The sequence below is a fragment of the Salvelinus sp. IW2-2015 genome, linkage group LG11, assembly GCF_002910315.2.
Source record: "Salvelinus sp. IW2-2015 linkage group LG11, ASM291031v2, whole genome shotgun sequence".
In the NCBI taxonomy this organism is placed as follows: Eukaryota; Metazoa; Chordata; class Actinopteri; order Salmoniformes; family Salmonidae; genus Salvelinus; species Salvelinus sp. IW2-2015.
Genome location: NC_036851.1, coordinates 44,572,649 through 44,594,781, shown reverse-complemented (window position 1 = coordinate 44,594,781; position 22,133 = coordinate 44,572,649).

Here is a 22,133-nt window from a genome sequence, read left to right as displayed (position 1 = left end):
TTGTACATGTAGGTAGGGGTGAAGTGACTATGTATAGATAATAAACAGTGAGTAGCAGCAGTGTAAAAACAAAGGGGAGGCGGGAACCAATGTAAATAGTCCGGGTGGCCATTTGATTAATTGTTCAGCAGTCTTATGGCTTGGGGGTAGAAGGTGTTAAGGAGCCTTTTGGACCTAGACTTGGTGCTCCGGTACCGCTTGCCATGCGGTAGCAGAGAGAACAGTCCATGACTTGAGTCTTCAACAATTCTTTCAGCCTTCCTCTGACACCGGCTAGTACAGTGGCTTGTGAAAGTATTCACCCCCTTGGCATTTTTCCTATTTTGTTGCCTTACAACTTATAACTCAACCCTGATCTGTACTTCTCCACAACTTTGTCCCTGACCTTTTGGAGAGCTCCTTGGTCTTCATGGTGCCGCTTGCTTGGTGGTGTTTCAGACTCTGGGGCTTTTCAGAACAGATGTATATATACTGAGATCATGTGACACTTAGATTGCACACAGTTGGACTTTAACTAATTATGTGACTTCTGAAGGTAATTGGATGATCTTATTTAGGGGCATCATAGCAAAGGGGGTGAATACATATGCACGCACCACTTTTTATTTTTATAAAAAATTATAATTTTGGGTTAGGGTTAGGGTTTTCATTTCACTTCACCAATTTGGAATATTTTGTGTATGTCCATTACATGAAATCCCCCAAAATCCATTTAAATGACAGGTTGCAATGCAACAAAATAGGAAAAACACCAAGGGGGATGAATACTTTTGCAAGGCACTGTATATAGGTTCTGGATAGCAGGAAGCTTGGCCCCAGTGATGTACAGGGCCGTACGCACTACCCTCTGCAGCACCTTACGGTTGGATGCCGAGCAGCTGCCATACCAGCTCTCGATGGTGCACCCATGCCAAATATTTTAAGTCTCCTGAGGGGGAAAAGGTGTTGTTGTACCCTCTTCACAACTGTCTTGGTGTGTTTGGACCATGATAGTTTATCGGTGATGTGGACACCAAGGAACTTGAAACTCTTTTAATGCATGGTGCGTTAGACACAGCAGCTAGTGCCAAGTCACACAACATTATGTTTCGGAGTGTGTGTGTGTGTTAGTGGAGGAGAACACCCTTATGTGTGTGTGAGTGTGTGTGACAAATACAAGATCATAAACCAAGGATTTGATGCTGTACTGCTTCCTTGGCAGGAGTGCTATAGCTCTCGAACAACAAAGTGGATACACACAATAAAGTTGCCTCCTTAAAGAGCGGAAGCCGGTAGTAATTTGCCCTTTCTGTAGTTTCGTGTCCTATCTCTAACCCTAACTGACTAACCCTAACCGACCAACCATAACCCTGACTGACTAACCCCAACCCCAACTGACTAACCCTAACTGACTAACCCTGACTAATGCTAACCCTGACTAACGCTAACCCTGACTAAAGCTAACCCTGACTAACCCTAACCCTGACTGACCCTAACCCTGACTGACACTAACCCTGAACCTGACTGACCCTAAACCTGACTGACTAACCTTTTGGTGTTGGGTTAATATTCCCCTAACCTAACCCTGACTGATTTTACTGAACCTTTAACTTGTGCTGACTAACCCTGACCGTTGTATCTTGTGCTGACTAACCCTGACCGTTGTAACTTGTGCTGACTAACCCTGACCGTTGTAACTTGTGCTGACTAACCCTGACCGTTGTAACTTGTGTTGACTAAACCCTGACACGTTGTACTCTTGTGCTGACTACCCTGACCGTTGTATACTTGTGTTGACTAACCCTGACGTTTGTATCTTGTGCTGACGAACCTGACCCCGTGGTAACTTGTGCTGGCTAACTGACCGCTGTAACTTGTGCTGGACTAACCCTGACGTTGTAACTTGTGTTGACTAACCCTGACCGTTGTTAACTTGTGCTGACTAACCCCTGACCGTTTAAACTTGTGGCTGACTAACCCTGACCGCTGTAACTTGTGCTGACTAACCCTGACCGTTGTAACTTGTTGTTGACTAACCCTGACCGTTGTAACTTGTGCCTGACTAACCCTGACCGTTGTATCTTGTGTTGAACTAACCCTGACCGTTGGTTAACTTGTGCTGGACTAACCCTGACCGTTGTAACTTGTGCTGACTAACCCTGACCGCCTGTTAACTTGTGTTGACTACCCTGACTTGTATCTTGTGTTGACTAACCCTGACCGTGGTAACTTGTGCTGACTAACCCCTGACCGTTGTACTTGTGCTGACTACCCTGACCGCGTAACTGTGTTGACTAACCCTGACCGTTGTAACTTGTGCTGATAACCCTGGACCATTGTAACTTGTGTTGACTAACCCAAGAATAGTCTTGCCAGCACCCGGACCTCACACCTACTGAATAGTCTGCAGCACCCGGCCTCACCCTACTAGAATAGTCTGCAGCACCCGCCTCAACCCTACTAGAAAATAGTCTCAGCACCAGGCATCACCCTACTAGATAGTCTGCAGACACCCGGCCTCACCCTACTAGAAAGTCTGCAGCACCCGGCTCACCCTACTAGAATACGTCGCAGCACCCGGCCTCCACCTACTAGAATATGCTGCAGCACCAGGCTCCAACCCTCTGGAGAATAGTCTGCAGCACCCGGCCTCACCCTTCTAGAATAGGTCTGCAGCACCCGGCCTCCACCCTACTAGAATAGTCTGCAGCACCAGGCCCTCACCCTACGTAGAAATAGTCTGCAGCACCCGGCCTCACGCCTACTAGAATAGATCTGCAGCACCCGCCTCACCCTACATAGATATAGTCTGCAGCACTCGGCCTCACCCTACTAGAATAGTCTGCAGCACCCCGGCCTCACCCTACGTAGACATAAGTCTGCAGGCACCAGGCCTCACCCTACTAGAAATAGTCTGGCAGCACCCGCCTCACCCTACTAGAATAGTTTGCAGCACCGGCCTCACCCTACTAGAATAGTCGCAGCACCCGGCCTCACCCTACTAGAATTGTCTGCAGCACCAGGCTCACTCTACTAGAATAGTCTGCACAGCACCCGGCCTCTCACCCTTACTAGAATAGTCGCAGCACCCGGGCCTCACCCTATAGAATAGCTTGCAGCACCCGGCCTGTCACCCTCTAGAATAGCTCTGCAGCAAGCCCGGCCTCCCCTTCTAGAAATAGTCTGTAGCAAGCCGGCCTCACCCTTGCTAGAATCAGGACATGAAGTCAAATTTATTACTGTTTGCGATGATCTGGTGCTTTTGTCCCCAACCAAGGTAGGGCCTACAGCAACACCTATACTTCTGCACAGAATTTATGTCAAGACCTGGGACCTGACAGTGAATCTCAGTAAGACAACAATAATGGTGTTCCAAAAAAGGTCCAGTTGCCAGGACCAGAAATACAACCCAAAATTCACAGAATGGGACAAATTGAGACTCTGCATGCAGAATTTTGCAAAAATATCCTCTGTGTACAACACCAGATAATGCATGCAGAGCAGAATTAGGCCGATACCCGCTAATTATCAAAATCCAGAAAAGAGCCGTTCAATTCAACAACCAMCAATAAGGAAGCGATTCCCAAACCTTCCAAAACAAAGCCATCACCTACAGAGAAATTAACCTGGAGAAGAGCCCCCTAARCAAGCTGGTYCTGGGACAGCAACACAATTAGACCCAACCAAATCATGAGAAAACAAAAGATAATTACTTGACACATTGGAAAAAACACAGAGCAAACTAGAATGCTATTTGACCCTAAACAGAGAGTACATAGTGGCAGAATACCTGACCACAGTGACTGACCCAAAATTAAGGAAATCTTTGACTATGTACAGGCTCAGTGAGGTTAGCCTTGCTATTGAGAAAGGCCACCGAAGGCAGACCTGACTCTCAAGAGAAGACAGGCTATGTGCACACTGCCCACAAAATGAGGTGGAAACTGAGCTGCACTTCCTAACCTCCTGCCAAATGTATAACCATATTAGAGACACATATTTCTCTGAGATTACAGACCCACAAAGAATTAGAAAACAAATCCAATTTTGATAMACTCCCATATCTATTGGGTGAAATACCACAGTGTGCCATCACTGCTGCAAGATTTGTGACCTGTTGCCACAAGAAAAGAGCAACCAGTGAAGAACAAACACCATTGTAAATGCAACCTATATTTATTTTCCCTTTTGTAATTTAACTATTTGCACATCATTACATAACAGTATATAGACATAATATGACTTAATTATTTTGGAACTTTTGTGAGTGTAATGTTTACTGTTGATTTTTTAATCATTTTTTTCACTTTTGTTATCTATTTCACTTGCTTTGGCAATGTAAACATATGTTTCCCATGCCAATAAAGCCCCTTAAATTGAAATTGAGAGAGAGAGAGAAAGACAAGAGGCCTCTTCTCCTATTTTCCTCAAAACAGGAAGAAAGGAGATGTTTACACAGCTGCCTAGGCTGGCACCGTCCCTTTCAGTGGAAATCTATGGTAGACAGTGGGCACCAGGCMGGCACTACCAACAGTTGCCTCCGCAGACCGCCAACTTCAATGATTAAATCTAGGACACTAAAAACAAAGAAACGTAAAAATCTAGAACAACAAATGGCATATCGGAACCCAATGATGCTTGTGGCTAAAGCCAGGGCTAGTCGTGGCTAGCTTGAAACATGGCTTTGCCTATTTGTGGGTCGCAATACAACTTGAAAGGTTTTTATGTGAGTCAAATCACAAGACGTTTRGGAGCCGAAGAGGTCAGGGGAGGGGAGGCGCACGGGTGCACACATGTAACCGATGTGAAATGGCTAGCTAGTTAGCGGTGGTGCGCGCTAATTGTTCCCCTTGCTCAGCAAGGGCCGCGGCTTTTGTGGCGCGAGGGGTAACGATGCTTTGTGGGCGTCAGTTGTTGATGTGTGCAGAGGGTCCCTGGTTCGAGCCCGGGTTGGGGAGAAGAGAGGGACGGAAGCTAAACTGTTGCACACTCACCTAAACATTCTCTGTTAGGGTGTAGCTCTATAATATCTACATCCTCTCCTGCCTCACACTCTTAGCATATTTTGGGCAAAAAGCAAGGTATGACAAATGTCTGAGAACGTTGCGGCAACGCCTTCCTAAAGCAGTAGCATCTGACTGCATGTGAACTACATTARCTCATTAATCTATCCTTGAGCGAGAAAGGAGGAGATGAGGAGAGTGTAGTCTGGGTCAACAATTTACACCAACTCCAGCGACAAACACAGGGGTTTCTCTTCTGACTAAATGGCTGGTGAATTTCTCTGGACTGAAAGTGCATATCTGAAGTTAGCGTTTTTCCGTCTACCTCAAGAACAGTAGGGGTATTGAACTAGGCACCCAAAACACCACCTCACAGTCTCTCTAACTCCCTCAGACAYGCCCTAACACCTTTATTTATTCACTCACTCCATCACAAGGTACATCTCTCTGTTGACCGCTCCTCCCTTCCTCTCTCTCTCCCTCCATCCTAAATTCTGAGAGGACGCACAATCACAATATGTAGCTTTGCGTGAATTAAATCGATTGCATGTTGAGTAAAGACTGTTAAAGCTTAATAGACCATTAATGGGTCTTAGTACAGTAAGTGCGTAACGTATGCTTAAGACATTATTTATATGTCGTGTGTGTGTGGGTGCATTCAATCAGGATGAATAGAGTTCATGTAGACCACTGATGATGCCCCTGGCATGCTTTTAACATGTCGAGCTGAAGTATGTTCAATAGCATAGTGGCCATTCTATTGACATTCAGATTGCCAGAGCACAGTGTGAAAATAGACACATAGAACATTTATTCAATGATTGATTGATATGTGTCCWGACTGGTCAAGTCGTGGTCCCATCGCACGTTCACTAAAGTGCTACTAACTGGGACTGGATGCATCAGAGTGTATGTATGGATCCGCGCGCCCGCCGGCCGCWCGCCTATCTCTGTCTGTCCCGGTCTCTCTCCCTCACATCTCCCTCACATTCGATACTAGTGTACATTTTCTATTAGATCAGGCTATATACTGTTATATAACTTATTAGTGTGCTCTTCTGGAATCAATTTGAGTTAAGCAATTCTGTGTCCAAACTCCAGTGTTCTAAAAGAATAGTCAAATGATAAGGGAAAATATCTGATGAATCTGGAAAAAGATTTGGGTGGTGGACACAATGTGAACTCGCCTACACCCCTAGCAAAGACTAGTGACTTAACTTGTTTAATTGGTCAGTAATGCTTTCCATCCATGGAAAATTAGACTTCTTACATAAGATATGTGGGAAGCATCCAGAAATTTCAACGGACTCAAACTCAATTGTAAAAGTGGATAGAAAGTTCAGTAAAAATGTAATGATACAATTTTTCACAAGTATTCTACACGTAATATGGTAGTGTAATATGAGATGCTATACTAGCCTATCCCTTACAAAAAAAAGATAGCCGTTTTTAAACTGCAGTCCACTGTGGTATTTTGGACACAGTAACTGCAGAATAACTGCAGTTAAACGGCACTGTAACTGCAGTTACTCTGCAAAATTACTGCAGTTAAAAAAACGTTTTGGAGGCAGTATTTGCAGCATACTAGTTATATTGCACTCTATCTGCAATATTCTTTCGTAAAGTTATATATAGTTTAGTATAGTATAAATGCTGTTGAATGGAGTCAATGAATTGGCATAGCAGTTTTGGTAAGAGTACAATAATTTGKCAAACTGGTAGAATTTGAAGTCATTCACTTTTGCAAGCAGATAATAAGCAATGAAAACATGACAGAAGTAGGCTAACGTTACAGACCAATAAGTTCGCCATAAATATCTAACACAGAAGTTTTTGCCGTAGTGACGTGTGTGAGCAGCAGACTACACAAAATGTTTTTCAATTAAATTGTCGATATATTGATGAATAAGGGCATGTTAGGCTATGATAAATATGAATACACTACAAGTCCTCTTACCTTACTCATCTCGGGGTTTGGTCCTCTTTTAAAACCTGTTTACATTGTTCATATATGATTAATGACGTCCATACATCTTAGCATATATCATTGCTAACATTATGTGGCTCTTCTCGAATGTGCATTCTTTCAGATCTATTGCCGACATAGGGAGTAAGGTCAACAACAAAGCAGATATGCACAAATCTATTGGCCAGGTCAAACTATGGGTTAATTGTCTGATTGATTCTGATATGTACACTACCGTTCAAAAGTTTGGGGTCACTTAGAAATGTCCTTGTGTTTGAAAGAAAATCACATTTGTTGTCCATTAAAATAACATCAAATTGATCAGAAATACAGTGTAGACATCTTTAATGTTGTAAATGACTATTGTAGCCGGAAACGGCTGATTTTTTTATGGAATATCTACATAGGCGTACAGAGGCCCATTATCAGCAACCATCACTCCTGTGTTCCAATGGCACGTTGTGTGAGCTAATCCAAGTTTATCATTTTAAAAAGGCTAATTGATCATTAGAAAACCCTTTTGCAGTTATGTTAGCACAGCTGAAAACTGTTGTCCTGATTAAAGAAGCAATAAAACTGGCCTTTAGACTAGTTGAGTATCTGGAGAATCAGCATTTGTGGGTTTAATTGCAGGCTCAAAATGGACAGAAACAAWGTGCTTKCTTCTGAAACTCGTCAGTCTAATCTTGTTCTGAGAAATGAAAGCTATTCCATGCGATAAATTGCCAAGAAACTGAAGATCTCGTACACCGCTATGTTCTACTCCCTTCACAAAATAGCGCAAACTGGCCCTAACCAGAATAGAAAGAGGAGTGGGAGGCCTCGGTGCACAACTGAGCAAGAGGACAAGTACATTAGAGTGTCTAGTTTGAGAAACAGACGCCTCACAAGTCCTCAACTGGCAGCTTCATTAAATAGTACCCGCAAAACACCAATGTGAATATTACCACATTAATTTGGCTAAAATATTAAAAACATTTACAATAGGATAAATTGTGCACACTGTATTCAGATCTTTGCCTGTCATGTCACTGTCCCTCACAAGCCTACAATGAGAGCAGATTATAAAATAGCAGYACCTAGTGGCGAAAAAGGAGAAGAGCAGCTCAGTCTCAGCCACATTGCAGCAGACATTCGCGTACCAAACCATTTTGGAATACTTCTTTCTATCTCAAGGGATTTAAACTTTTCAAATACCTTGATTGATTTCACTATATGCCTGATGAAGAAAACTTAAAATGTCTTGAATCCCCCTCAAAAGAAGATTACGAGCCTTTGGTAAAGGTGGTTAGAATCTTATAACCAAACAATATCATGTTAACTTTATTATTTGAATTGGAAATAAAGATGACATTTTAAATGTTACAATTATTAAATAATAATGATAATATTGTCCATCCTAATTGTATCCCAATAATTTTACTTGATAGTGAATTACCAAATCACTTAACAGAGAAAGCTCCTCTTCTCCTCAGTCTCATGGTTCCCCAAAGCCCTCCTGCTCTGGCGAGGCAGCATCGCATCAGTGGAAACCAAGACTGTTCTCAGGGCAGGCCAGGTTGTAGCTAAACATGATGGTACAGGAGAACAAGATGTGGAAGGAGGCTCTGAAGCACTGCAGGGATCACTGACCTCGCCAGCTTGCTGTCTGAGACTGAGACTGAGCAGCTCCAGATTCTTTTAAAGCGTGCCCAGAGGGACCAGTCCATTCTTTTTCGGTAGCTTCTGGATGTGGGTGAACAGGGACCCCTGGAGTACCAGGCCTRGACCGGGGAAAGGCTGCCCCGCTGCCTTACGCAACCTCTCCGCTCTTGGACCCTGGCCAGAGAGAGCGAGCTTTGTGGAACCAGGGACTGTAAGTAGAGGAGGAACTTCCTCTGTTACAAGTGATTTGATAATTCATTATCATTGATGGGTAAAATTWGTTTTTAAATAACATAGGATACCAATGTTTCACTGCTAATTAAAAAGGTTGACTGGAATTAGCTTTAAAAAACTAATAGGACCATCCGTGGAAGAGGACAGCACTATGATACAATAAAATAGACTACAATGCATACATAGTACAGTGAACAATGTGTGCAACATACAGTACCAAAAGTTTGGATACAAAAGTKTGGATACACCTACTCATTAAGGTTTTTCTTTATTTTTACTATTTTCTACATTGTAGAATAATAGTGAAGACATCAAAACTATGAAATAACACATACGGAATCATGTAGTAATCAAAAAAGTATTTAACAAATCAAAATAGATTTTAGATTCTTATAAGTAGCCACCCTTTGCCTTGATGACAGCTTTGCACACTCTTGCCATTCTCTCAACAAGCTTCACCCGAAATGCTTATCCAACAGTCTTGGAGTTCCCACATATGCTGGGCACTTGTTGGCTGCTTTTCCGTCACTGTGCGGTCCAACTCATACCAAACCATCTCAATGGGGTTGAGGTCGGGTGATTGTGGAGGCCAGGTAATCTGATGCTGCACTCCATCACTCTCCTTCTTGGTCAAATAGCCCTTACACAGCCTGGAGGTGTGTTGGGTCATTGTCCTGTTGAAAAACAAATGATACCATCCCATCTGGTTTGAGCTTAGTGGGACTGTGGAAGCCATGCTGGTTAAGTGTGCCTTGAATTAAATAAATACATCACAGACAGTGTCACCAGCAAAGCACCCCCATACCACCTACTCCATGCTTCATGGTGGGAACCACACATGCGGAGATCATCCGTTCACTTACTCTGCGTCTCACAAGGACAAGGCGGTTGGAACCAAAAATCGCAAATTTGGATTCATCAGACCATTTCCACCGGACTAATGTCCATTGCTTGTGTTTCTCATCAGAAGCAAGTCTCTTCTTCCTATTGGTGTCCTTWAGTCGTGGTTTCCTTGCAGCAATTCAACCATGAAGGTCTGATTCACGCAGTCTCCTCTGAACAGTTGATGTTGAGATGTGTCTGTTACTTGAGCTCTGTGAAGCATTTATTTGGGCTGCTATTTCTGAGGATGGTAACTCTAATGAACTTATCCTCTGCAGTAGAGGTAAMTCTGGGTCTTCCTCTCCTGTGGCGGTCCTCATGAGAGCCAGTCTCATCATAGCGCTTGGTGGTTTTTGTGACTGCRCTTGAAGAAACTTTCAAAGTCCATATTGACTGACCTTCATGTCTTAAAGTAAAGATCTCTTTGCTTTTTTGAGCTATTCTTGCCATAAAATGGACTTGGTCTTTTACCAAATAGGGCTATCTTCTGTACACTCCCCTACCTTGTCACAACACAACTGATTGAGTCAAACGCATTAAGTAAAGAAATTCCACAAATTAACTTTTAACTGTTAATTGAAATGCATTCCAGGTGACAACCTCATGAAGCTGGTTGAGAGAATGCCAAGAGTGTGCAAAGCTGTCATCAAGGCAACGGGTGGTTACTTTGAAGAATCTCAAATATAGAACATATTTTAAAATACATTTGATTAACACTTTTTGGGTTACAACATGATTCCATTAGTTTCATAGTTTTGATAAAGTCAATAGTCAAAWTAAAGAAAAACTCTAGAATGAGTAGGTGTCTACAAACTTTTGACTGGTTCCGTGTACAATTATCTGTAAGGTCCGTGAGCTGAGCAGTGAATTTCAAACAGATTCAACCACAAAGACGAGGGAGGTTGTCCAATGCCTCACAAAGATTGAATATCTCTTTAAGCATGGTGAAGTTTAGGCAATATAACCAGTCACTACATGAGTCCTTCCTAACTCAGTTGCCGGAAAGGAAGGGAACCGRTCAGGGATTTCACCAAGAAGCCAATGGTGACTTTAAAACAGTTACAGAGTTTAATAGCTGTAATAGAAAACTGAGGATGGATCAACAACATTACTAACCTAAATGACAGAGTCAAAAGAAGGAAGCCTGTAAAGAATAAAAATATTCCAAAACATGMATCCTATTTGCAATAAGGCACGAAATTAAAACTGCTAAAAATGGGGCAAAGAAATTAACATTATTCCCTGAATACAAAACATTATGTTTGGGCAAAAAAAGAGCCCTTAGTCCAGCATCTCTCAGCCTATTGCGGACAGTCTGAGCACTGATGGAGGGATTGTGCGTTCCTGGTGTAACTCAGGCAGTTGTTGTTGCCATCCTGTACCTGTCCCGCAGCTGTGATGTTCGGATGTACCGATCCCGTGCAGGTGATGTTACACGTGGTCTGCCACTGTGAGGACGATCAGCTTTCCGTCTTGTCTCCCTGTAGCGCTATTTTAGGCGTCTCTCATTACGGACATCGCAATTTATTGCCCTGGCCACATTGGCAGTCCTCATGTCTCCTTGCAGAATGCCTAAAGCACGTTCATGCAATGAGCAGGGACCCTGGGCATCTTTCTTTTGGTGTTTTTCAGTCATTCCCACACCTTTTAGTGTCCTAAGTTTTCATAACTGTGAACTTAATTGCCTACCGTCTGTAAGCTGTTTGTGTCTTAACCACCGTTCCACAGGTGCGTGTTCATTGTTTATGGTGCATTGAACAAGAATGGGAAACAGTGTTCAAACAATTTACAGTGAAGCTCTGTGTAGTTATTTGGATTTTTCMCAAATTATCTTTGAAAGACAGGGTCCTGAAAAAGGGAAGGTTTCTTTTGCTGAGTTTCAACACATCACTGAGCACCACTCTTCATATTTTAAAGCATGGTACTGGCTGTATCATGTTATGGGTGTGGTTGTCATCGGCAAGGACAAGGGATTTTTTGGGGGGGTAAAAAGAAAGGGAATACAGCTAAGCATAGGAAAAAAAATCTATGAGGAAAACCTGGTTCAGTCTGCTTTCCAACAGACACTGGGAGACAAATTCACCTATCAGCCATACAATAACCTTAAACACAAGGCTAAATATACACTGGAGTTGCTTACCAATACGACATTGATTGTTCCTGAGAGGCCTAGTTACAGTTTGGACTTAAATCGGCTTGAAAATCTATGGCAAGACTTGAAAATGTTTGTCCAACAATGATTTGACAGAGCTTGAAAAATCCAGAAAATAACAGGCAAATATTGTGCAATCCAGGTGTGCAAAGCACTTAGTGACAAACCCAGAAAGACTCACAGCTGTAGTCGCTGCCAATGGAGATCGTAACATGTATTGACTCAGGGGGTGTGAATACTTATGTAAATKAAACAGTTTTTCTGTATTCCATTTTCAATAAAGTTATGAAMATTTCAAAAAACATGTTTTCACATTGTCACTGTGGGGTATCATGGGTAAACCGCAGATCATTTTTTAAATACATTTTAAATTCAGGCTGTAACACAACAAAATGTGTAATAAGTCAATTGGTATGAAAACTTTCTGAAGACACTGTAGAAGCAATTGCATCATCATTTCTCTTTCGTTACCTTAAAGTGTGTGTTCACATTTAATAGCATTGGCCGTGTCGTTAAACACACACACACACAAACACAGAGAGAACCCTTTTTATTACTGGAAAAAACAAAACTGTTTTCCCCCTTTCGGGAGCTATGTGTCAACTCAGCAGTCTTACCCCAACAGGACTGTAAAATATAACACACTTCTTATTATGCTAAGGCGCTTTCTCAGTAAAACACTACTGTTGCATTTGGCGCATAGACACTCCCATATCAGTATGCCTATAAGCCGTGTCTCAGTCGATGTACGATACGAGGCGGCCACCAGTCACCACCCTTTGTATTAATATCCCCCAGACAGGGGGCTCCTTGGTGTTTGAACCAATAAACAACGCTTCTTTATCTTCTTTATCTGCCCCAACCTCTCCCAAACTACTTAGCAGGGCCCATGGCACACTTCCCAGAATCTGTCCTGACCTGACCCTGCCACAGAAATGCAGCACTCATTCCACAACGCATGGAGGGTAGGGGGTGTCTGAGGTGTTCTCCCCCAGGCAAATCTAAAGGAGAATTATATTGTAATATAACAAGACTATATATCAATTGTAACAGGTACATTTGACTACTTTGGTACACTATACGATAAGTGACATTTGTCCAAATACTTATGACATCTTCAAATGTGGGGACTAGATCTATAAATTACTAAAACATATAGGGTACCAGTCAAAAGTTTGGACACCTACTCATTGAAGGGTTTTTTATTTTTTACATGATTCCACGTGTGTTATTTATATAATTTTGATGTCTTCACTATTATTCAACAATGTAGAAAATAGTTTAAAAAAAGAATAGAAAAAACAAAAAGTGTGTCCAAAACTTTCAGAGGTGCTGTATATGCAACAACTATCAGTGGARTATGTAGCCTAAAAAGCATGAGATAAAAATATTTTATCGTTACTATGACATGTTTTGTTATAAAGTAAATCAGCCGGTTGGGGAGATATTACATTGCAACAATAAAACCTGGAAGGAACAGACAAATCGAGCCTGGACTTTAGAACACACCGGACCATTTTTTCCCTCAAGGACCCCAAACTAGCCTTTTTTCCCCCTCTCGAGGCCCCCTCACCGGCCCATTTTCTTCTTAAGGGCCCCGCTATTAGCCATATAATGTTCATTTTACACAACAACAAAAAATCTAGACAGGCCCATCTGGCATTAGCCAGAAATGCCAGATGGCCAATCCGCCCSGGTCCTAGGCTACAATACTATGAATGTGCAAATAGCCTAATAGAATCCCTCAGTCAAGAGAATCCATTACAGAGAGCTGCAGCGCTTGCATTAAAACCAGTGGAAACAGTATGGAATGGACAATTTATAGATACCAGTGTTTTAAACACAGATTAGATGCATGTGCTTGTTCCATAATATATTGAATCCTTAATTTGTGTGCGGTTAAATTAACAATATAAAAATGTAAATTACTTGGGGGGGTGCATCAAGATGGCTTGAGAATATTTTCAGCTAAACTCGCAGAATGGAGAAAGCAAGGAATTTATGAATTATTTTCATATTTTTAAAAAACAAAGACAATGCGCATTTCACCCTCATTCAATGGACAAGAAGCCATTTTCTATATAAAATTGTACAACAGAAACATAAGTATTTTTGTCTGGCTGAGCCTGAGATACTGTAGTTACAGATTAGTAGTTAATAGTACTTGTACATTATTTAAGCACWAAGGCCTGAGGTGGTGTGGTATAAGAGTTGCCTTATTGCTATTATAAACTGGTTACCAATGTAATTAGAGCAGTGAAAACAAATGGCTTGTCATACCCGTGGTATACGGTCTGATATACCACGGCTGTCAGCCAATCAACATTCAGTGCTCGAACCACCCAGTTTATAAATAGTTATATAAATGGTAGTTAGTAGTTTCAGCATATATAATATGGTTTCAACAGCTATGAGTTTCAGTACAAACAAAGATGTAGAACGCAGATTTGATAAAACTATGACATTGCAATAGGGCAGTGAGAGGTTCCGAGGCAGGATTTGAACCTGGCACCTTAGGGCCCAGAGGTGGACACATTACAGTGTTGCAGTGAGCTTGGGATAGCTATATACATTCCAAGACAAGACAAGCAAACATGCAGCTTGTCGTTCCATATAAAAACTGTGTTTCAAATGTACATATTAGACAGACCAATGTGGATCTTTCAGCTCTAGAACCTACTGACTGTTCTTTTACGTTTCACACAAATGTGTAACATACAGTGTGAGTGTAACATAAATGACAGACGAGTGTACAAAACATTAGGTACACCCGCTCTTTCCATGACAGACTGACCAGGTGAATGTAGGTGAAAGCTATGATGCCTTATTGATGTCACTTGTTAAATCCACTTCAATCAGTGTAGATTAAGAGGAGACGGGTTAAAGAAGGATTTTTTAAACCTTGAGACATGGATTGTGTGTGTGCCATTCAGAGGGTGAATGGGCAAGACAAAATACTTTCATGCTCAACAGTTTCCCATGTGTATCAAGAATGGTCCACCACCCAAARGAAATCCAGCCAACTTGACACAACATGGGCCAGCTTCCATGTGGAATGCTTTCGACACATTGTAGAGTCTATGTGGCCGTGGCTTGCTATATAAAGCAGGCAGACAGGCATCAACTCATTCAGTTACTGTTCGGTTGAACGTTAGAATGGGCAAAACAAGTGACCCAAGCAACTTTTGAGCGTGGTATGTCATCGGTGCCAGTATGTCAGAAACGGCCCTGGCAAGACAAAAAGATCGAAGTGCCTTTGAACAGGGTATGGTAGTACGTGCTAGGCACGCCGGTTTGTGTCAAGAACTGCAACGCTGCTGGGTTTTTCACACTCGACAGTTTCCCGTTCCTAATGTTTTATACACTCAGTGTAGTGAACAGGATGGAAAACAGAAAAGCAACATCAGTTGATCATGTAAGTCAGCCATTGGGGAGGGGGAAAGGGGGATACCTAGTCAGTTGTACAACTGAATGCCTTCAACTGAAATGTGTCTTCCACATTTAACCCAAACCCTCTGAATCAGAGAGGTGCGGGGGCTGCCTTAATCAACATCCACGTCTTCGGCGCCCGGGGAACAGTGGGTTAAACTGCCTTGCTCAGGGGCAGAACGACATTTTTTTCCTTGTCAGCTCGAGATTCGATCCMGAAACCTTTTTGGTTACTGGCCCAATGCTAACCACTAGGCTACCTGCTGCCCCGTGGAAGGTGGCGATTAGCAAAGAACTCCAGACTTCACTGCGACAACAACTGAAAAACAAMAGGCAAAACACAATAATAGTGTAACAGAGTTGGAAACCATATTCAACCATGGACGATAAATCGATAAATACAACCATTCAAAGCTAGAATAACAATAAATCACAGAACTCATCATACCTTATATTTTAAACTCCAGCTGTGCAGATTTATTCAAGACGTGTTACTGTAAATATGCTATYTTTTTGGCAACATTTTATTTTTATGGCAATGGGAAGTCCAACATGGTACAAAGGAAATCACCTTTTYCACTGTCTCCTTGATGTAGGACTTCTTGTTTGACAGGTCATGACGAGGGTACATTTTAAAAACCTGAAACCCATCGTAAGAGAATAAGCAAACCGTAAGTAACGACAATGACTATATATTGTWWAAAAAAAWAAGTTAATCTATCAGGTTGTTAAGATGCACTGTTAAATGAATCCATGAGGAAATGTGTGAGCGTTCAGTGTATGAACTAAAAGATTACAATGACTAACCTTCTTAAAATGTCCTTCATTGTGACTTTCTCCAGGTCGACATGGGCCACCAGTTTCTTCACTGTTGTTTTCAGCTCCTCATTTGATGACTTCCTGGTCATCATCTTAACCAAGGGTTCGTCATCCGAACTGTCATCTGTGATGTCATCATCTGATTCTGAAAGCAGCACTTAAACCAAAAGTGAGAGAAACAATGAAAAACACACAAGTTTTTTTTWAAGAGTTGTGTCAGTGCTGTAAAAACACATACAGCACCCTGTGAAAGCATTTATTAGGCTACCTTGCAGTTTTAACATTGCTATTTGTTCCAGACCTACTACACATCCTAAACTGCAATGTCTTGACTAAAAACTCACCTGTTTTCCTTTGCATCAAACGCCTTATCTTTGCTTTCCTCATTGCTTCAATCTGTATTCCAACAGGTGCCAATTTAATATCTGGCACTAAGAAACCATCATTCACATGACATTACAATAATCTCAAATCGATCTAGAGACTAATGACAACCTGCTATGCACAGCCATTAAGCCTAGACCTGGGACGATAAACCAAAAATTATCGACACCGACCGTACGATCACTTTTCACAGGCATTTTGATGATATCATTTATTACAATGAGTATTCTACACTAGAGAAATGTGAAGTTTGCAATGAAATCAGTTTGCTAACATGGGTGATTGTTAATGGGACAACTGATGGCTACAACCATTAAACTAGTAGTAGTTTAAAAGAGAATAAAAACTGTGGTGCACATTAATGTTAAACTTATCGTTCTATTTACCATCATCGCATCAGTTCAGGCAATTCATCGCGATATGGATTTTTGTCCATATCGCCCAGCTCTAATTTAGCCTATATCATCCAAATTAATTTAAACTCGCCTGCTGTTCATATTCGTTGTCCTCAAAATCTGTTGAGGTAAGGTCAGAGATCTCAGAAACATCCTCCTCATCTGAACATGGTTGCCACATATTTCTGTGTACTGCCTCAATCTTTGTATGTGTGTTTGGCAATACTCTCTTCAGGGGAAAAATAGTCTGCAGGGAACAACGTGTGTTAGTATTCCAGTGAAGTTCTGCACTTTACTGCATGTAAACATTAGGATGAGGTGAATATCTATGGGAATATTTACAGTATAGCTTAAATGCGTAGATTCGGGTACATTATAGCAGATTCAATATAGCCCTGTTTGTTCAAAGCTATGCTCAATCAATAACTTCAAAGTATTGAAAGACTCCAAGATCTGAAGAACCCCCATTCCAAATCACAGTCAGGTGAAAGATGATCACATTTCCTCTTACCTTGGCTGAGGCTTGGTTGATACCATAACCATCCTCATCGTTGGAGTTACCAACATAGTCTAATCTCTTGTGCCTCAACCCAGCCCTCTTGGTTTGAGRACCGCTGCTATTTTGTTGTTCAGCTTCCAGTTCTCGGTCTCTCCCCTCCTCAGTACTCTGATGTGACCTGCTCTGAGTTCTACTGGATTTACTTGTTTGTTTGACAAGAAACATAGCAGAGCGATGGGCACTTCTGCTTAATTTGACAGTAGAGAAATTAAGTATGGTGGGGGTGTACATTGATGGCGTCGGTGGGATTTTTAAGCATGATTCACATGCCTACATATATTTMATGATAATTAGCCAAAACATTAATGAGCCACTCTAGATCATTAACGTATTTCTGTCAGGCGTTGTGAACTAAAATGTCTGATAATTACCTGCGGGAGATGCAGTTTCACCCTCTGAGGGAGAAGTAGCAGGGCTGGTTGGGGGTTCTCTGCGGCATCGGGGGGTTGTGCGACGAGGAGACGGTGTCTTGCTGTCTCTTTTCCTTGCCGACTCCAGTTTCATCTCCCTCTCATACTCTTCCTCAGTAATAACCCTAGCTTTCAGTGAGGTCTTCATCTTCTTTGGTCTCGTCTTCTTTTGATTATCTATCTCTGTGAAGACCTCAGCCAATTCTGGATTATTCAGTCCTGCTGCTACCAGGGGGTGGGACATGTACTTGCTGGGAGTTACTGCTGGTGGTGGCGCTGATGGAGTGGGGCTGGAGGGAGTCGCAGTCTTTTGGGGCTGTTGCTTTTTGGATGTCAAGGGAACTATTTTACTCCAATCTATGGCACTGGGATTAAAGGGGAAGATCCCAGCTTTTCTGAACCCGCTGACTACAATCTTCCGCTCTTTGCATTGCTGGTACGGCTGACGGAGAACCATGGGAAAGTCCATCTTGGAAATGACTACGGAGTTTTTGAAGTGGCAAAGGTCTCCAGCCACCTTGAAAAACCCAGTCTTCAAAGCAGAGAAGTAGGTCAAATCCAGGGGCTGCAGAATGTGAGAGCTGTTTGGAGGAAGAACTAGGAGCACAACGTTTTCTTTTCTTGCTGCCTCAATCACCTCCGGATCCAGGTGACTTTTGTGTCCATCAAACACCAGCAGCAGGGGACGTGTTTTCACAGCATACTTGATGAAATTATTCACAAACCACCCCCTGAAGAGTTCATTGTCAATGTATCCTGATGGTGATGTGCCATAGAGAGCATTAGCTGGACCTTCCTTGGTGTAAGGTCCTCCTGGGAATCTCTTTCCAAAAATTATGAAAGGGGGGACATCTTCACCAGCCGCATTAAAGCAAGCCAGTACTGACACACGGTCACGTGTACCAAGTGCCTGGATGCAATTCTTCTTTGAGCCCTTTGGTGCAAGGACCTTTCTTTTAGATGCATACATCTGGAACCCTGTCTCATCACAGTTGTACATCTGAGAAGGTTTATCCTTCAACCCATGTTGCTCCAGCGTCTTCTCCATGAGCTCAAAGTATTCAGTCATATCAGGTTTTGTAGCCTGGTTGGCTCTGCATCTATTAAGGACGTCGTCTACCTTCTGCATGCTCTGGGTTTTGCATCCGTCTAAAAAACAACCACTATGTTTGGCCTAATGGTGTGACGTTATCTCCTGAGTTTCTTCTACCTCCTAATGGCAGTGCCATATGCCACTCTGGCCTTGGTCAGGGGGAACCTTTCCACTTTGTCTGTCACCTGTGGTGGACCTTGGTACTTTAAACATTACAGATGCCATTACTGATTAACATGCCCTTTTTGCATGCCCCTATAGCCTTCTCCGTGTTTTCATTACTACAAACTTTTATTTTGGTTTGTAATTGAATATACCATGTGGTCTCTGCAAGGACATGCAAACAATATAAATACAAATTATCAAGTCAAGGTTAGTCCCATTCGCATCTCAAAGTTGGCTAACGTTAGTTACTTGTAGCTAGCTATATACTTTTCWAAATCTCTTAATAAATGTCATAGTTAGGCCCTACCAGCTAAAATAATAAATCACTGGTTAATTTATCAAATATCATGACAAAGACATGATAAGCACGGCATCGTATCTCTCTARCTAACGTTAGCTAGCTAACAGTTATATTACCAAAATGCATGCCAACCAGGTCACGTTAGATAACGTTAGCAAGCTAGCGAACGTAAGTGTTTACCAGACACTTCACATAGCTAGCCACTACGCATATGCGTCGATTTGGTGATTTCATTTCAGCTCGCCGGGTGAGAGGAATATTACTTTATGACCAATGGAATTTTCTCAWTGTGAAACGTCGTCCAACTGGTGCCCCGAGCGAGCTAAAGCAACCGAGTTTTGTTTGTCAATCACTGCCACCTTCAAATGTTTTTTGTTTTGTTGCAAAGTTCTGCTTAAGTAAATAAAAGTAATGATAATATGATCACTAAAACAGCCTATATGACTAATGGGTTGTTATGTAATTCCAATGTCCATTGACTTATATAAAATGACTTTTTATAAGGTATATCTCAACTAACCTCAATTTATTCTACTCATACCCTGCTGTCACTGCAAGACGTACTGCAAATTGTATTAATTTGAATGGGATTAATAGGAAGTGGAATGGCTGTCCTAGAAKGGCTGTGTTATGCAAGCATACTTCAAAACAAAACAAACTATTGAAACATTAAAGTAGTGATGGCGCCAGATCACCATTGACAATAAACTCACATGATGATACAAACTTAAGCACAATTCAGTACTATCATACCCCCCCCCCTTTTTTTACACTTWTTTATTTATTTATTTCACCTTTATTTAACCAGGTAGGCCAGTTGAGAACAAGTTCTCATTTGCAACTGCGACCTGGCCAAGATAAAGCAAAGCAGTGCGACAAAAACAATACAGTTACACATGGGATAAACAAACKTACAGTCAATAACACAATATAAAAATCTATATACAGTGTGTGCAAATGTAGTAAGATTAGGGAGGTAAGGCAAGAAATAGGCAACAGTGGCAAAATAATGACAATTTAGCATTAACACTGGAGTGATAGATKTGCAGATGATGATGTRCAAGTAGAGATACTGGGGTGCAAAAGAGCAAAAATAAATAACAATATGGGGATGAGGTAGTTGGGTGGGCTATTTACAGATGGGCTGTGTACAGGTGCAGTGATCGGCAAGCTGCTCTGACAGCTGATGCTTAAAGTTAGTGAGGGAGATATAAGTCTTGAGGATTTTAGACCATCTTTATCAAGAGCTCACAAGCAGAGATCTCCTCTAACCCTCACAAATAGTTAATGAAATACAGTATAATAAGGTAGTCTTTCCAGAATCTAGCTCACTTTTTCACAAAGCATCTCCAACCATTCCAGCTCCAAAGCCTCAGGTAGTCCCTTTCCAGTCAACAGTGAGAAAAGCATTAGACAATAGCATCACCAAGTGGTGAGAAAGGTGAAGTGTGACAAATCAGTTTCCTAGCTTCTGCTTCTTCCAGTGGAAATTCATGTACCAAACAATATAGGAACTCTTCTTTCAACTATCCATTCCGTCTCAAAGGACCTAAAGGTAAYTACAAACATTGTGCCTAGTTCTGCTAGCTCAATGAGCGGGAATAGAGCACCCAAAGTCTGAGAGAAAGATTGAATATCCTCAGAATTACAAAAAAGACCAACTCAGTTGGGAAGGGACTACAGGGTCTATGAACAAACACATTCACCCAGTTGTCCTGGGCGGTAGATGCATGACTATTGTGAAATTGCTGGATTTGAGCACCCAACCCCTTTTGTCATACTCAAGCCAAAGGCTAGCTCATTCCCCAGCAATCTCCAACCATTCCAGGCCCAAAGCACTCAGCTTCTAATATTGAGATGGGCGAGGAGCGAACAGTGCCATTAATTCATACATAGTGGGTTTCATTAATACCTTCTGGTAGATTTTGTGTGTGTGGGGGAACTGTAACTCGTCAACAAGGCTTCTGTTTGCAGCGAACATGTTGCCAGAGTAACAATTTCAGTGGAATGAACATTCCAAAATGTAATTTTTTTWAAGGATTACTGTGGATTTTTAGCGACAATATTCAAACTGAAAATGACGACGCTATTCCTAAAATATAGTCAAAGTCTGCATGGACACTTGATTATTTTTTGCGGACGTTTAGACCTGAAACAGACACTTGTGTTCGCGGCTAACACAAATGTCATGTTAGCAAACTATTTCCCTTTCCCAGGAAGGGACAGGGCAGATGGGAAACCGGAGTTATGCTCCTACGATGTCTGGGTATTKATATCCCCACTTTCCATGAGCAGGAGTGTCACCTCAAAAATAGCCATGAAACTCTCCGAATAGGAATGGGAAAGTGTGTGTAAGACAAAACATCGCTCTCCATTGAGGAATGCACCTAGTCAACAAGGACCCTATTTTGGCTCACACATTGACATGAACAACTCAAACATTGGCAATGGCATACAAGAGAGCAATGTGCATTGRTGACATTGCAGTATCTGTGGGTTGGAGTAATGTAACGTGTAGACAACATTGCCCATCATAAACATGAATATTATACAACATATAAAGACAAATGGATCGCTGTTTACCCATGCCACTGTTTTTTCTCTAGATCAGGGATATTSAAGTCCTACCCTGGAGGTCCAGAGTACGGTTGCTTTTGTTGCKCTTCTACCTGATAATTAATTGCACCCACCTGGTGTCCAAGGTCTAAATCAGYCCCT